Source organism: Crocodylus siamensis, chromosome 4 (assembly GCF_052110815.1).
Source record: "Crocodylus siamensis isolate JL-2025a chromosome 4, ASM5211081v1, whole genome shotgun sequence".
In the NCBI taxonomy this organism is placed as follows: Eukaryota; Metazoa; Chordata; order Crocodylia; family Crocodylidae; genus Crocodylus; species Crocodylus siamensis.
This window is the reverse complement of record NC_143398.1, coordinates 35,583,668-35,601,961: the sequence shown is the minus strand read 5'-3', so window position 1 is coordinate 35,601,961 and position 18,294 is coordinate 35,583,668. Positions and strand designations below refer to the sequence as shown.

Sequence of the window (18,294 nt, the reverse complement as noted above, 5' to 3'; positions counted from 1 at the left end):
CTAAGTTACATAATGCTAAAAATCCTTCCACTAGAGTAGATCGGTATGTTCCAGCATCCAAAGGACAAAAGTTCAGAATAGAAGTCAGATCTGCAAACTAAGAAGTTAATTATATAAAAAGATTCAGAATAAGGCATTGGTCCTTTTTATACCTTTCTTACACAAGTATGTTTTTCACAGTCTGCTTGTTTAGCCTCTAATTGGGAATACAAAAGAAAGTACAGTGTGTTTAAAATGAGAAAAATATGTGGATAATTTAAACCTTTTTTCTCTCTAATCCACAAGGGTATTTGAATAGACACACAAAATTTGGTTGCTATCCACTGCCTGTCAGTCTCTCAGTGTGCCAAAAGATCTACTGCCAAGATGAAAAAAAGAACCTGATTTTCTCTTCCTCCTTCTCTAGGTGAAACTGCAATGCAGATCTGCTTGAAAAATATATGCTGAACCTAAAATCTCAGCTGCTTTGCATCCAGCCCCATTTGTACCTTTCCCCTACATGGCATGCATTCAAGAGTGGTGCAGTACTCCACTGGCAAGCCTGTCTTATACCATTGTACTCCCATCATGCCATAATTTTTGTTAAAAGTATAGATCAATTCAGGCTTTAATTGTGAGACAAAGGCTCTAAATACTGTTAAGACAGAAAGGAACTGTTGTTTTGCTTGCTCAGACCTGCTTAGTATTACATCTCAGCTTGTCACTATCTAATATTTGGACTCAATATTAAGCTACTGATATACAAAACTTAAGCCAAGTATCAGTAAATTTACAGCAGCAAAATTAGCATTTTTTCTTCTGATGGAATATAACCTCCTGTGCAAAAATATTAAACTAATTGTGCTTAAAAACAGCTACGTAAATTGTTCTCTGCTTTTACTATAGCTCAGTAGGGTAACATGTTTTGGCTAAGCATTTAAGCTTACTGTCCACTCATTTCAACACTGTGTAACATTTCTTTCATCCAACAGTGTCACCTCACCAGCATCACACATGTGCTAGTGAATTAAGCCTCATGATTCTCCTCTGAAGGTCGTGGTAGGGAACAGTGCTGTTAACTCTTGATTCCCCTGGGAGACCAGTACTTTGCAGGAGAGGTCAGCGCCTTGCAGGATCAAGCCCAAAGGCGTGGCTGAATGTGTCCAAAACAGTTTTTTGACCCTTAAGTGCTGTTCAGTTTGTCTCTGTCCCCATTATTTGCTGAATGGGTACATCAGTGGGAGTGTTTGTTGTTCACATAGATGTGGCAAACATTCATTCCTTAGATGATACCTTTGCTCGCACATGGGCAGGCAAGAATAAATCATTAGTTGATATTTACCCTAGGTTAAACTGTTATTCTTCTTTAAAAGAAACACATTAACTGAGGCACAGAAGGGGCAGTCACAAATAAGTTGCCTTAAACCGTATTAGGCTCCTAAACCTTAAGTTATGTGCAACTCTCCCAATTTAAAAACAATCTTTAGAGTTATGTGCCTAGATTCAGTATGTAATGCATGGAAACCTATGACCCTTACCCAAACTGCAGAGAGGCCTGTTCCTCCTTTTGAGATTCTCAGCCATGAACCCTCCTTTAGGGTTAAGCCTCTAGCTTACGCTCAGTGAGAAGCCTGAGGAAGATGGATCACTCAGGATGTGAGACCCAGGTGTTCAGTTTCCTCCTCTGCAGGCACATCTACACAAGATGCTCACTGCACAATAGCCTAATAACACTGTGCAGTAGCGTGCTGGTCAAAAACCATGCTAATATATTACCACACAGTGTTCTTAAGCTACTACACAGTAATTGGTGCAAAAATCCATGCACCAGCGCTACTGTGCAGTAACTAGTTACTATGCATTTAGTTAGTACTTCATTAAGCAAGTACTAAAATAAATGCACAATAATTACTGCACATTAATGAATGTGTAGACACACCCTGCCTCATGGGACTTGAACCTACATCTCTTAAAAGAATGCCACCAAGCTATAGGAGACCTGAGGTTGACCAGTCTCTGGTTTCACCTGATGAGATTGTTCCATAGTGTATTGACTAAATATTCATTGGAGCAGGGACTAAAAACCAGGTTTCCCTTATCCCAGGTACTTACTCCAAACTGCTAGGTCAGGGCAGACTAGCTGGCAGCTAGCGAGCCACCACCCAGGTACAGCTTCCCCAGTTGCTCCTGCTGTTGCAGTGGCTGGGATCTCTGGGTTCCTGCTTTTTTCTCCAATTTCCATTTCCTGTTCCTGTCCCTGTCCCTAGGGTGGCACAGAAGCAGGAAGTCCCCAAGAGCCTGAGGCAGGGGAACCCAGGGGGCCAGTGCAACAGGAGGTTCTGGGACCCATGGCTTGTGTAGTGGGGAGGGCCAGGAGGCCCACAGGTCACTGGTTGCTCAGAAAATGGATTGCTCAATAGTCTATGTGCTAGGCAATAGTCATTTTACCTGTCTCTTTCTGGCTCAGTATCTTAATGGAGAAGTTAGACATTTATGGATCCCGCCCAAAGAGTCCGTGCCTGTCATATTGAAAGAAAGAAACCACCCCACTTCCCCCAAAACTGATGCTGCAGCTTAAATAGGGTAAATGGACCCTTATTTAATATATATTTAAGTTATGCGCCTAGGCTTTTTATGTAATGAAGAAACCTATGGCCCTTACCCTGGACTAAACAACAAAGGTTGCTTTAAAATGACAGCATCACCAACCAATAATGCTTTAAAGAAAAAGAAACAAAACAAAACCTCAGTTCAGCTAGCCAGTATAAGACTCTTACCCTAAGTTTGAGTAGCTAGCTTTAAAACAGCTCTTCTTTTACAAGCTTCCTTCTCCAGAGCTTTTGATTTTATACCACTTCCTGGACCTCATTCTCATTTACTATCCTGCTGGACACTGTGTGTGGAAATTGGCTTTTCCCGTTATTAGTAGCTCAAAAACTAGATTCTGCACGGGTCTAGAAAAGTCATAAGAAAAGGACAAAGTCACATTAGGTTAAGCAAGGGCATAATTTTAAATGTATTTAATTATATCAAAACGTGTTTAACCTTCATCAATATAGATTAGGTTAATATTATTTAAGTCCCCTTTAAACACTTAAGGGAGTAAGATTTAAGCAGGCATTTAAACAAGAATATCCAAACAGAGTTTTGCACCATTTCATTAAATTAAATTTGTGTAATTTCTGTGTTTATATAATGTTCCAGCTTTATAAAAAGAAAGGGTTCTGTAGCAGTTAACAGCAAAGAAAGTACTTTCTTCCATAGCCCATGCCAAGCTGATTCAATCACGTAGGCATACAACATAACCAGGAAAACCGCAAAACAGAAAGTGAACTAATTTCTGAGGGGGCAAAGAAAGGGACAATAAAGGTTCTTACACAGCCTGCTGTGTTGCACTATAGTTCTGATAAAGTCTTTTTGTTTAAATGGGAAAGCAAAAAGTGTCCCCCCTTGCTCCTTTCTTCAAGATTACTTGCTTTTGCACATGCAAGTTCACACCCTAAGGACAATGGAACAGTTTGTTTTTTTGTGGAAGTTGCTTATTAAAATATTCCTGTTTCTCCCTGCTCTTTCCCTGTCATCCTTGTAAGTTCCAGTGAAGGTTATAAATCAGTCCTTTAGTAGAGCAGATGGACTTTGTCCACATTATTTTTCTTACTTGCTATGTGCCCAAGGGCTCAATCCTGCAGTAATTAAAATCAATAGACCAAACTCCCCTTTATACCAGTGGATGAACTATCAAGCTCTAACACTGTATAGCCTGGTTTGTGACTTCTAAATTACATATATTCCAAGTTGTTGCATGTTTGGGAGTTTTCAAGGAGTTGCATGGGGAGGGGGAATAAGTGTAGCAGGTGATGTCCCTGGAGGGACTTTGATAAGGACTTGAGAAAGGTATGCTGAGACTGGGAGTGGAAAGAGCAAAAATTGCAAAGGCTTCAAGAAGGCTGTGAAGTGGCTGCAGGTGAATTCAAGGAGAAAATGCTGTAGAAGGAATGCTGCAGTTTGGATAAGGGGGGCGGGGGAGGGAGTGTCTGGGAATTATCTATAGAGGAAAAAAAATCACCATTGCTTAATCAATATCACTGAAAATCAGTTGGTTTTGGAAGCCATTATTTGACACCTGTTGTCACTGTGCATATGAACAAATCCTACTAATTAGGTAAGTGTTTGTACAATGCTCTGAGAATGCAAGGGGCCATCTATATGTAACACATTACTGTTTGTAAATAGAAAAATAAATGTTAATTTTTGTCTGGATTGAACAATTTTCTCTAGTCAATATTCTGAGAATCAATTTCTAATTTAAGGGGTCCGGTACATGCGAGCCTGCTTTCTGAAAACTATCCTCAGGACCCTTGTAGCAGAAGTAAGTATTTGCGCAAATACTTAATCACTTGTCATCCAAATATTCATCAGTTGCCATCAAAGCTGGGTATTTCATAAATCAATTTCATGAAGTTTGGTATTTCTTAACACAACTTCTCAAGAAAAAAATAGATTTTTTTGCTAAGGAAGAGGAACTAATGCCAGATTCCAACAAGCTTTGTTTTCATTAAAAACTGTGTTTCAGAAAAGGAAGAATACAGAAGTTTCCATTTGGGAGAGGAGTAGGGAGCACGTGTTTGCACATTTCTCATGGATTTTTGTCATCTCTGCTGTAAGTATATTTTATTACTACTATGGGAATACAGCAAATTGCCAATTCCCTGAACAAGGGGCTATGTAAATTCCAGCTATGAACATATGACCAATCCTTGTATAATCAAAAGCATCTTTTCTGCCATGGGTGCATTTGCACAAGTTCTTGCCAAAAAAAAAGAGAATCATCCTTATATCCTTACAAAATCCACATTAATTCTCAATTTGGTTTGAACTGATATCACATATATGCCCCTATTCCATGCACACAATAACTGAACTTCTGTAGCTATTTTACTGTTCATACACGACTTCTGGTAGCTTGAGTGTTCCACTCAAATATTAATGATTTAGATATCACAGCATTTGTAAGAACTAGAAAAAATATTTCCATCTGTTCACATAAAGACTTAAAGCTTTGGTTCTGGTGCAGGATTATATGGCCCAATTTAGAGGAGTATGCAAAGGTGGTTTTAAGTCCTGTAGCTACAGTGTGCTTGGCTTGATCCCCAGAATAAATTAGGAAAACAATGAATGCCACTGTAAATTAAATTAGTTGGTAGTAGTCCCAAGAGGTCACTATGGCAGCTGAGGATTATCTAAAACAATGATAAATCTAATGCTCCCCTTTCCCAGACCTCCTCGCCCTAGTACAGAGTACTTGCTATAGAAGTAATTTCACCATTCTCATTAGAGGATACCCCAGTCTTGGGGTAACTGTCAGGGACTGAAACACTGCTAGCCCTTTTCTAAGTAGGTCAAAAGTAAGGATGACTATAGACTGGGAAAACTGAGGCAGAGAGACTTGATGTGACTAGCCAAAAGTCACATGAGAACTTTGTGGCAGAGGAACAAGTAGAATCCAGATCTCTGATTCTGTCTTGTAACTTCATTTGAGAGAGTTCTCTATAATCCCATTGACTTTAAAGGTCTCTCTGGGGGATAAATCATCTTGGAGTCTGGCCCACTCTATCAGGAAAATTATTCAATTCCTGCATATTTAGAAAGTGACACCCTTCGAAGATGAAGTGTTTGTAATTACTCAGACTCAACATAAGCCACTTCTCACAGCTGTTAATGACATTCCTCTGAATCCCTGTCATCTCATTACTCAATCTGCCACTAAGAACTGTAATGCTTTTTAAGGCTTTCCCAGGACCTTGTATACAACAGCTTGAGTAACCAACATGGTGCTTTTTGTTTTTCTTTCTGCTTGTAAACACAGGGACTAAGAATAAGCATGGCACTTCCATCTTTTCACTGGCAAACACTGATATCGTGATCCCATGATAAATATTCCTTGTACCCCAGGGAATAGCCAGACTTTTTTCACAGCACAAGATTTTCCTGGAACCATTTAACTCAGTTCATAAATAAATTAAATTTCCCATGGAAGTTTATTCAGCTGCTATTCAAGGAACATTAACTCATATAATTGCATCTTTCCAGTACTGTACTCCTTACTCATGTAAACACTGTTCTTATTTTACGTTATGCAAAGTCCAAATATTATCATAATGAAAAACCTAAGCCAATAGTGAGATTGCAATATGACTGAGGATCATTTCCCTGGCAAATATACATTTTTAGAGTAATGGAAGAGAATTCTTCAGGAGTAACTTATTTTCTTGTTTATATACTGACTATTATGAAACTGGCAGGTTTTTACATTACTGTTAACAATCACAGAAGTTCACATCCCTGTTCTGGATTTGGAGTACATATTCTAAATACAACACGGGAAGTGTTCTGTGGAAGTGTGTCCTCTAGACTGAAGTATTTCAGCCACTGTACATTAGTGTCTCTCTCTAACATGACCCTTTAGCTGCTACCTGAGAACACTATCACTGCTAAAAAAGTTGTGCATGTTAAATTTAACTGCAAAAGCAGTTGTACTGAAGGCAGCAGGACTGTTTACCATCTTAAAGTTAAGCATCTGCTTTACTGTATGCATTTGCTTGGATTTAACTTTTAGAAGCTAGCATCTAAAAGTTAGCATGAAATCTATACAAAGATAAAGCATGAAGATTTCAAATTGTAGACAAGTCCCCTACCTCAAATGGAATGTGAATGATGTTTGTGTTAACAACAACTATAATGATAATGTACATTTTAAAGTATTGTTTGTGGTATCCATAGGAATGGCACAGAGCAGTTAAAAAGTGAATATCATGTTTAAAGTGAGCAATATTTGGAAAATGAAAAATCTCTAAGTAATAAATGAATGATCTCACCTTTCTCACCATGCAGTCCAAACATGCACAGCCTGGTCTATATCAGAGCCACTAATTCCTTCTTGAGCAGTCCCTAATCTTTTGTAATAGCCAATTTATAAAAAAATGAAATCAAAGCTCCTATGGCAAATGTACAGCCCACAATGCAACTATACTGCATTTGGTCTTCACCACAGCATCCATAGAAAGTTTTGAGAAGAAAAAAACGGTTAACTGGCTGAAGTGTCAAGGCAAGGACTACAGTAGAAAACAATGTTATTTTGCTCCTAATGAGCCACCAGCTTCTATAATAGCACATTTTACACAGGTAGTGTTGGACTGCATATTGACCATAAAAGTGGGTCTATTAGTCTTAGCACTTTAATAATTTGGGGATCCCCAGAAGTGCCAATAAGAATCATGAAGAGGTCCAGGTGTTTCTGGTTGCCTTATCACTCTGCTTCCAATTTGTAGAGACTTAAACTGCCAATAATAAAAACAGGATTTGATGCTGAGTACAATTGGTTGGTGGGGACAGGGACTTGCAGTTGCAGAGTACAGAGGGCAAAACTTTCATACTTTTAATTAAATAAATTATTTTTGTATAGTGAAGTAGCAATATAAAAACACTAGGTGCATAGAGAAATAACTTGAAAGTTTAAAAACAAATGTACAATTTATTCTTGGATCTATTAAATCCTTTCAAGCACAGTGAATTGCTTGTTTGTAGCCTGATATAAAGTGCAACAGGTACATAACAAATGCTTTTGGGATAGCTTTGAAATTTTGTGGCATTAATCACTCCTTTGTATTACATTCCTAAGAAGATATACAGACGTGTTACTCTATCACTTCCTTTTTAGGCTAGAAACCATTACTTAATTCATACTAAAAGAACTGTATTTGTTTTAGTAATTTACTTTTCTATAAATATCTATGAACCCTGAGCCTACAAACTCTTTTGCAGAAGCTTAATCTTATGTGCTAGTAGCTGCATAAAGTCAGCTGGGCTACCTGCATGTATAATATTCAGCCTTTACATAAAAGTGCACACCCTCAGAATGATCATATTAGTTTGGCATTTTGGGTGACCCTGAGGATTCCTTTTCTCCTCTGTGCTTATGGGAAATGTATACACTGCATATTATTTTTACTTTGCTGTAGTTGAAAGACATTGTCATTAAAAGGTTAAAGTTACTTCTCCTGATCTTCTTTTGTATTGCAGTGCGCTTCAAATGCTGGCTCACCATAGCAAGCACAATGTCTTCATAGCAGTTGTAGTTTAAGAGTACCCTCTATTGGTTTAAAAAGGAAAGCTGTGAAAGTCTGCAGAGTGACATACTGAAACAACACATTATAGAGATAAACTGCTTATAATTCTATATGGCTCACAGCTGTAAATCTCTGTATGGGGAAAACAGCTGTGTAATAATATTTGCCATGCACAAAAAGCATGGGAGTGACTGCAGCCACATTAGATAGCTCCTGCTAAAATTTTTCTTCCTTCCTTAACAACAACTCCAATGTTATAATTCTGTCTGAATGCTTGTTTTGTCAACTGCTTTTTCAAATGCCATCTGTGTATATAACTTCAACACAAAATCAGATATATCTAGGAGGCATTTTCTGTTCATGTTAAGTTTGAACACTGTGCAATGAATGGATTTTTCCCCCTGAAATCTGGAACACCATCCGTTTTTATCTATTTATTTCTATTTATTTTTCCTGTCTTTATAGATTCATAGATATTAGGGTTGGAAGGGACCTCAGCAGATTATCAAGTCCAACCCCCTGCATAAGTCAACTGATCACTTTTCTCACTTCCCTATCTCATACAAAAATGCAATCTTAAGTTGTAGTTTTGAAAGAATTTGTAGAGCACATTGGCTTGTGAAGGAAGTAGTGGAGATAGCCTTGCTTAATATTATGACATATAGAGCTGGGAAGAGGTGTTTATTATCCCTCAGATCTGTAAATCCTCCATTAAAAAGTATTCTCATATGTAAGTAAAATGGAATTGAAACATTTATATTCTCTTTATATTCTCTAAACTGGATGCTGCTGACTAGCTGTCTAGTTTTAGTTTCCTAGGTTGAGGCCCTGGTGGACGTACACAGTTCTGATAGATTACTGTGGATAACAGAGCCCACAACACCCTTGTTCTGGCAGCTTCAGTACTTACTCAGTAACCACCTGGATTTCAAGGGAAATGGTATTTGTACTTTCTTTGTTCAAATTCTGGAGCAAGGAAGGCCTAATTAAGGCCCCCATGGAGCCTTAAATCAGAAAATCACAAGGTTTTCCTCAACCAACCACATTTTAAAAAATAATACAGAGAGCAGAGGCTGGACTCCTGGAGTCTAGTGAGTGTATAAGAATTTAAGATACTCTACACTTTTATTTGACACTGACGCTGTTGGACACTGTCATTTGAAGGACGCAAAGTTAGCAACCTTTGTTTTGCCGACGACATTGATCTAATAGCTGGAACTGCAAAAGAGCTTAAGGAAATAACAGAAAGACTGCATAAAGCTACAGAGATAGAGAATGGTAATTAGGGCAGAGGAGAGCAAAGTAATGATAGCTTCAGCCAACAGAAATGATGATGTCTCAGTAAAAAATAGTAATGAGAAACTAGAAAAATTAACACACTTTAAATACCTCGAAGCAACCATGACAGAAGTATAGGTTTTCTGTATAAAGACAATAGTCATTGCTATTGGACAGCTAGCAAAGCTAAAGGACATCTGGACTAGCAGCAACATCACAATGGAAACAAAACACCATCTACTATATGCTGTTGTCATTTCAACAACTCTCTATGGCTGCGAGAACCAAACACTCACTAGGGCACTGGAAAAAGGAACTGAGACCTTTGAAATGTGGTGCTTCCCAAGACTTACGTACCCTACACTGCACATAGAACAAGCGAATCTGTGAAAGATCAAATGGGACAAAAAGTTGGCAGATATAAACCTTTATTTGAAATCATAAGAAGAAAGATACAGTGGTTTGGGCATGTAACAAGAAGGCCTGGCACCCTTGCCAACACCATCCTGCAGGGTGCTGTGGATGGACAAAGAAGATGAAGACGTAGGACAAGCTGGACCATTAACATCAAAGACTGGATGAGATTAAAACTGATTGGACAAAGATTGCGAAAGACTGGGAACAACGAAGGAAAGTTAAGGCTATATCAAAGGTGCCCCAACAGTTAGTGTCGCCTTGGGACTGACTGTTAATAATTTTATTTAAATGTAGAGCTCTCATAATTGCAAGGCTTGAAAATGTGATACTGCCTTCCAAAGTTCAAAACACCTGTAGACAAGCTAAGAAAACTCAAATGTATTTATTTAGTCTCATGATTTTAGATCAATCATGATTTTCAGTATCTATTTAATAGATTTTATGAAGGTTTAGGGTTGGTAACACTAGCATTTACATCACTGTAACAGAAAAGGTGAAAAACATGCCAGAAGATACTTAGCTGAAACAGTGTGATATAAACTACAGCGGAATTTATTCATTAGATTTATAAAAACAGAAAAGTTGGAAGGACCTTAGGAAATTCTCTCATCTAAACCCTTGCCCAAGGCAAGACCATCCCTGACTAAACCATGCCATTTAAACTTTTTTATCTCTCCGGCTCTTAGAAACGTTCAAGGTTGGAGATTCTACAACCTCTTTGGGTCATCTAGTTCAATTCTTAACTGCTCTTATACTGCAAAAATTCTTCCCAATATCCAACATAGATTTTCCTCTGCAATTCAAGACCACTGCTACTGGTTCTGTCACCTGCAACCACAGAGAATAATCTCTCTCTATCCTTCACATAATTACTCTTTTAGGTATTTGATGTTATCGCATCTTTCCTCAGTCTTGTCTTCTCCAGACTAAATAATTCTAGTTCTTTCAGCTGTTCCTCATAGGTCACATTTCCCAGGTGGCTAATCATTTTTGTCACTTTGAAGAATTTAATTTGTTCACATCTTTCTTGAAGTGTAGGGTCCAAAGCAGGACATGGTAGTAGAGGCAAGGCCTATAGTGCTGCCATTCCTAAAGGAAGGCTACTTAAAATGTGGTTTAAGAATAGTTTCCTTTGCACAAGAAATTTGCCGCTGAATAAGTCCTTTCTCTGACAGAAGCGTGTGGTGTGCTGAGTGCAGTTATACAGTGGCCGCTTCATGTCCCCACTACTTGGAGGTAAAGAAGATCTAACACAGGGGCTTTCAACCTTGTTTGGTCTGTGTATCCTTGGTGGCTGGGGCCAGGGGAAGAGCCCCAGCAACCAATCGACGATGGGGGGAGGGGGCACGGCAGCCAAATCGGAAGTGTCGGCAGCGCATGGCAGCAAAACCAGAAGTTCCAGTGCTGAAAGGGGCACAAAATGCTGCCACGTACCCCCTGGGGCCTTCCCAAGTAGCCCCAGGGGTATGCATAACCCCAGTTGACAACCCCTGATCTAACAGAAGAAAAGTAGACATGCTCAAGGAGTAGTAGATGGGAAAGTATTTGGGCACAGAGGCACTCTGATTTTGTGAAGAAATCAGTGGACCGGGCATCAGGAGAGCTGGATTCCTTGCCTTACTCTGCTACTGACCGGCTGTATGACCAAATTCTACTTAAAGGCTTGCTAGTCTGTCATTCTTGACCTCTAAAAATATATATATTTAAGCTTTTTAGCTTTTGGGGAAAAAAAAAAACAAAACCACCCCCAAACTAACCCTGATTAACCAAACCCACCCCAAAAATGTCTATTCTGATACCCACCATAGTTTGTATACTTCCTGGAGCAGGAAATATAATCCTTGTTTATACAGTAGGCAAGCATAATGATGCTTTGATTCTTGACTGGATTTCTAGTCAGCATTATCAAAATAATGTGAGAGAATAAATATGAAGTTCTATTTGTATTACTGATACAAGATTAACATGCTTTATGAGATCACCCCATCTCCCAAAAAGTGCAGAGGATTAAATATTGTCTCACTGTTTTCCGTGTCCTCCCCAGTCTGTTAGTGTTCACTGTCCTTGTGTCCTGTAAGCTCTTTAGCCCAAGAACTATCTTCTTCTGTTCTTCTTTTGTTCAGTGTTTAATACAGTAGTTCCTGTCCTATGACTGGGACAGTCAGGCCTTTCTAGCCGTAATGTCTATGAAATCTATGAAATGGTAAATTTACATTACACAATCTACGTGAAAACAGTATGGACATCACCTGTAAGACAAACCTATATCTAGGCACACCATTGCAAACTTGCCTTTACTGAACTTGTAGAGCAATGCTGATGAAGTAGCCCTCAAAGGCAATTATTTTGGGTGATGGATCAAACTCCTTTTCGTTTGTGGACTAATACAAAATTCAGCTTGGACTGGCTTCACAGATTTCATAGACATTAGGGCTTGAAGGGACCTTGCCAGATAATCAGGTCCAGCCTCCTGCCCAAAGGGCAGGAAGTCAGCTGGGGTCAGATGGCCCCAGCAAGATAAGCATCCAAATAGTTCTTGAAGGTATCCAAGGTAGGTGAATTAAATAATGTGCATTACCATTATACCCAACTGTCCCAGTCATAGGACAGGAGTTACTGTATTAAACACTGAACAAAAGGAGAACAGAAAAAGATAGTCCTTGGGCTAAAGAGCTTACAGGCCATAAGGATAGTGAACAATAACATACTGGGGAAGACAAGGAAAACAGTGAGACAATATTAGTCAGCAAAACAGACCAGAACATCAGCTTATCAACATCCAAATCATTGTGGTTTGTTAAATGTGTGTGGTTAAGGCATGTTAGCAAAGAGTTTTAAGGAAGGGTATGAAGGGAAACAGTGGAGTAATTTTGCAGATGCTTCTCAGGGGCTGTTAAAGCCTGCTTGGAAAAGCTGACAAGGAGACTGTCGTCTCGGCTAAGTACAGACATAAAAACCCTGTGCCTGAATTGATTCAATTTGTGCAAGTTAATCTAACCTGCACAGACTGAACCTGCAAGCAAGTGAAGACATTAATTTTTGATTCCAGAAATGCAGCCATGTCTGCAGCTGCCCAAGCCGGAAGCTGGGGAGCACTACAGCAAGCCCTCCTTTCCTTTGCAGTGGCTGAAGGCTGGAGAGAAGCTGAGAGGGGGTGGGGGGAGTGGGGAACAGGAGGGGAAGGGACTTGGCCAGGCCCCCAGCTAGCACTGAAGGGTTGAGCAGTGAGAGCAGGTCTCGGGCCTGAGGCAAGGGGGCACATTGGGGGAAGGGAAGGGGAAATCACAGAGAAGCAGGGCTGGCAGGGACCTCCAGTTGTCCTCTAGTGCAGGGTTGTGCAATTATTTCGGCTGGAGGGCTGCTTAACTAGGTTTGGTGAGCTATCGAGGGCCACAAGGGTAGCCCACTCCTTTACAGGTGCCCTGCCCCCTGCTTGCCACCTTGGGACTGGAAGCCCCACCCCCTAACCCCCGACCTTTGCCACCAGAAGTCCTTCCCTTGCCCCAAAAGTACTCCTTTTGGGAGGGAGGGTGCTGCCATCTTGAAACAGGAAAAAACCTTATACAGCAGACCCCTGTTGTACATATATTCAACTTACCCGTGTCTCACGTTTACGTGAATTAATATTAACACCCAAGCAGAAAAATACACCCCAAGACACGCCTTGCAAGATGCGCAAACCGAGTCAAATGGACTTACGCGCAGCTTGGGCTCCCAAGCAGGATGCTGGAGGCTCGCTCAGTCTCAGTATCGCTGTGGTGATAGCAGCATCTCCTCTTAATGCTCTCAGTTAAAAGCTCTCTCAACCCCTTACGCTTCACCCACAACTTCCCTCCAGGCCATTCACCCTCACTTGAGAGATATCACCGGCATCTTTTGGTGTGTTCGACCTGGATGAAGACTCAGCTCCCCTTCCGAGTCCCCTGGACTCAGCTCCTCCTGGATGAAGACTCAGATGGACTGAACATTGTTGTATGCCTATTTTGTATTTTTGGGTGCATTTCTTATAATGCAACTGAATAAATATAGTTACAATATGTTTCTGTAACATAATAAATGTGTTGGTTAAAAACATGTGAGGTCTAAGGAACGCAACCCCTTGCTTTTCTATTTTTTCCTATGGGAAAATTCACCTCGAATCACACAAATTGAACATACATGAGGTTTCTCAGGAACGCAATATATACATAAATCGGGAGTCTACTATAATATACTACAAGAATCAAACATCTAGTATAACTTATTTTAAATATATATATATTTTTGTCCTGATTTATGTGCATTTACACAGTGTATCTAGAGGTGATTACATAATAGCTCAAAGTACAGTCTTACTTTTGTATATTGTGTGGGGGCAAGGGGGTGTACGTGTATGGTGGGGTGTGGAGGGTATTTGTGCAGTGGGGCTATGGCGGGTGGACTGGGTATGGAGGGGTGTGGTTGTGGAGCATGTGGCTGGGGTGGGGGCTGTGGGACAGTGTTGGGTGTGTGCGTAGGTATGGTGGAGGGTTGGGAGTGTGGTGGTGGGGGGGCCATGGGTATGTGTGGGACTATGGTGTGTGTGTGTGTGGAGGGGGGGGCAGAAGTCCTTGGAGTCGCTGGAGTGCGCCAGTCCCTGGATCTGCACATGGTGGCAGCCAACAGGGTCAGTCCCATCCGGCCTGATAGCAGCTCCCCCCCTGCACCAGTCCTCAGCCACACACGGTGGCAGGCGTGGAGCCAGCCTGGCCCCATAGCACACAGCCCCCTGAGCTCCTGCCCCTTGCCCTCAGTGGGAGTCACCAGCCACAGCCCAGTGGGGCTCTTACCTGAATCCCCACTCTCGCAGGCAGGGAGGCTGGAAACAGCTATGGAGTCACCAGCAAAAGCCTGTGCCAGGAAGAAGCTTGTCATCTCTAGCACCCCCTAGCGCAGGACTGGGGCGGGGGTTGGTTGCTTAGCAACCAGAGCCAGGCCAGCTTGCAGAGGCCGTCCAGGGCTCGGCTTGCAGAGGGCTTAGGGAGAGGCCCTGGATGGAATTGCCTGGCAGGCCAGATCCAGCCCATGGGCCATATTTTGCCCACACCTGCTCTAGTGTCTAGTCTGTAATGACCTGGATCCCACACTGAACAACGACAACTATGAATGAGAAAGAGAGCAGACCTTTAATGATACCACAGCATGAGCTTCCTCTAGCACAGACCATGTGGCTGTCTCCATCTTGATTTCTCTTTACTCCCCAGGGATCATGTTCAAATTCGTCACACGATAAGACATCCCTTTGTAAGGGGCTGTCTCCAAAGTCTAACCCTTGTCACTACATAGGCCACCCCCTGCCTAGGCCCTGGCCAGACCCTCTGGTACAAGCTGTGCTTGCGGCGCCCACAACTAAGAACACCTGCCAGGAGGGATCTGTACTATTGGGGGAAAAAGCCACCAAGGGCTTGCTGCAGCCAGTTTTCTTCCCCCACATTGCATCTTAAGACTGCATCTTAAGACTGAGGCCTTCCATCTAAGGACTGCTCACCACTCCTTTAATGAACAGGTAAGGTGTGATTATGACACGAATCAGAGTGGCATTAATTTGCACACTAGACCAAAAGTGCTGCTCCACCTGTGCTGACATTTTCTTTACATTAGCAAACTAGGGTAGACCCACAAAAACAATCTGGATACTGCAATGACTATAGCTGAGACCTTCCAGGCAGCTTGTTACACAGGCTACTCAAGTACAAAGCACCTAAACTTCCTAGACAGGTTTAGCTAAGAATGGGATCAAATTAAGTAAGCTGAGCGGGGAACGGCCTCAAACAATAAAGTTAAGGGTAGGGTGCCTAGGGACCTTAGTGTCTCTTTGCACTTGGGATTCACAGCCAGGAAGTCTCTCCTGGAATTAAGTGCCTAACAGAAACCTTCCTTGTATAATATAGGGAATGCTGATAGTAGCCTGGTCTTTTTGTTTGGTAATGCAATGTGCAACACAGTAATACGGGAGTGCTGCTACACACTGGTGGGGGTGGGGGAAGAGGCAGTAATTTTTGTCCCAGGCACAGACATTTTTAGAAATCCGGAGTGGCTGCTTTTGCTTGTAAATGGACTAGAAATGGCTTTTTCATAAAAAGGAAGAATAGAAAGTTTTATGTTGAATTTGCTTAAAACTACAGAAACAAAACTAAAACTCAGTAATAACCTTGAACCCGCCAACCACAAAAGATACTATGGCATCAAATACAGAGAGCCTGAATTTGTCCTGAGTCTGAAAATTCATGTAGGCTGCACTGCTTGGCAGAAGACCTAAAGGGGGTTCAAGGTCACATCTCCCATTTCCCAGAAGAGTGTTCCTATTCCCTGAATACAGTGTGGGAACTCTCCTCCCCACCAAACTTCTGCTGAAGCCAAGTACAGGGGGAAAGAGTTGTTAGGCTAGGGAGAAAACTTAACTTTAGCCCAGTGGTGAGGGCATTTTTCTTTTCTGGTCGCCATACCCAGGACTCAGTAAAGTGGCAGTTTGAATGGGAGGAGTAGGAAGTGCTTCTACCGGAGAACAACCTGTAACCCAGTTGCAAGGATAAGTACCACAGGAAGTTATAGCACAATCCTGGGCCAATGGCGGGGCAGGGGAGGCAAGTCCCCCCAGGTTGAGAAGAGCATATAATCCAGGTCTTTTACATCAGGCTCTACTCATCAAGCTGTTGAAACAGAAAAACATAGCACTTCTTCCTCCAATCACATTTTTAAGACTTACCCTGATCCTTTTAAAAAAAGTGTGCATAAGAGGTTCCTAAGTCTAGGAGAGAGGCCTGAGGGCTGGCCTATTACAGGTACCTTCTGCAGACCAAAACTCAGTGTTTAATTATTTGAGATGGAATTTAAGATATGCTTTTCACATTAACATTCCTCCTTGGAAAGCTAATGGCTTTCTCATGAGCCTGCTGGAGTTTATACACCAAAATGATATGAATAGGATGACCTAAGTGACATAATCAAGGCTGTGGATTCCACTTTGGTTGCCAGGCAGCTCTGCTACTTCAGTGCCATGGTTCTCCTTTTTTATGCTACCTGCCTTTAAGCAGTCAATTTCTCCAAGCTCGAACTTCCCCTAGTCATTTTTAGTGAAGCTTCCTTTTCCCATGAAGTCTCAACAGGCCATTCTGGGTGACTTTTTTACGTGGCTTCAAATATTCCTGATGAAGAAGATTAACAGCTCCATTTCTAACTTGTCACTGAATCCAATCCTGAACACCCACCCACTTTTTTTCAAATCAAATTGAACATCTCCCTTCCCAAAGCCTTTCACTTATTACTGACAGTGTCACCATCCTGCCAAAAGATGATCTCTTTACTTCACTCCTACCTCATTTCTTCTGTCATCAACACTATACTGAAATAAAAAATGTGAAGGAAAACCTTGTTCTAAAAACCTTACTTTCTGTTACAGCATTTAAAAACCTGTTTAGGCCCTAATACTCTCCTCCTCCCAACCTGATGTTTACAGCTCTAATTCCAAAATCTCTGGCTGCTAAAAAAAAAAATCTTCGTTGTTCTACCTACATACTTCAGGAGTCGCTTATTTTCCTTTTTCCACTTCCAGTCTTGTAAATACATAACTCTAAGGGCTAAGTATGATTTCACTGTCCAGCTTTATCTTCTGCACTACTATTTTTTTTAACTTATTTCCTTCACCATTCCATCATTCCTATTTCCCTTGCAATGTAACTTGCTTTGTTTTAATCAACAGAATACTATTTTGATGCATTTCTGCAAACAAAGGGAACTGCTGCAGTTGAAACAATTTTCTCCTACATGAAAGGATTTCCAAGGTCAGTTAGCCAGCTTACAGGTTGTTTCTAATTCATGTCTATAGAACAAAAAGCTTTACAAACTACTATTTAAAAAACAAAGCAAAGCAAAGCAAAACACTGAGCCTCATATCAAATTAAACTGATTTAAGGTATGCTTGGGTATAGACTTACCTGAGCCAGTTTTAAATTAGCCACAAGTACTTATAGTTGTCTAGCTGTACGCTATTATGGAGTACAGCTCAGTGTAGACCAGGCTACTACTAGTAGCAGAGAAAACTAGTTCAGGTATGGCTAAACTATGCCTTCAGCATAGAGGTCTTCTTACTACTATTTTTGAAGATACTGGCTCAGTCTAACAATTAACTTGGAACTGTTTTAGCATTACTTGGCATATGGAAGGTCAGATGCATGCAATTAATTTATACCTGATGCTATTAAACAAACTGAACAGCCAGGTTTAATACTTAAATGACAAAAAGTTCAGTTATGTTACAGTTGTCTGTCCAAGCAATATATGTTTTTATCAATTTCAAAACAACTTCTTCAATTGTAAACTTTGCAAAATAAACACCATGATTATCAAGATGCAGTTGTCTACAGCACCTAACCAAAGGTACTGATGTCAAGTTTTACTTAGGATAAACAGAGCTGCTTGCTTTTCTAAACAGGCTGAAGAAACATACCACTGAGTCTGTTAGGATGATTAGGACCCT

General features: G+C 40.9%; 1 long non-coding RNA gene across 2 annotated transcripts; it reads left to right on the top strand.

Moving 5' to 3' along the window:
• Positions 1 to 3,293: 3,293 nt before the first annotated feature.
• On the top strand, positions 3,294 to 18,243 carry LOC149865629 (uncharacterized). Of its 2 annotated transcripts, none has more exons than XR_016441743.1 (4): positions 3,294 to 3,943; positions 4,290 to 4,348; positions 4,553 to 4,639; positions 13,639 to 18,243. It is a non-coding gene; the product is annotated as an uncharacterized LOC149865629 (long non-coding RNA). The 2 variants fall into 2 exon arrangements; XR_016441742.1 differs by having other exon boundaries at positions 3,703 to 3,742.
• Positions 18,244 to 18,294: the final 51 nt, after the last annotated feature.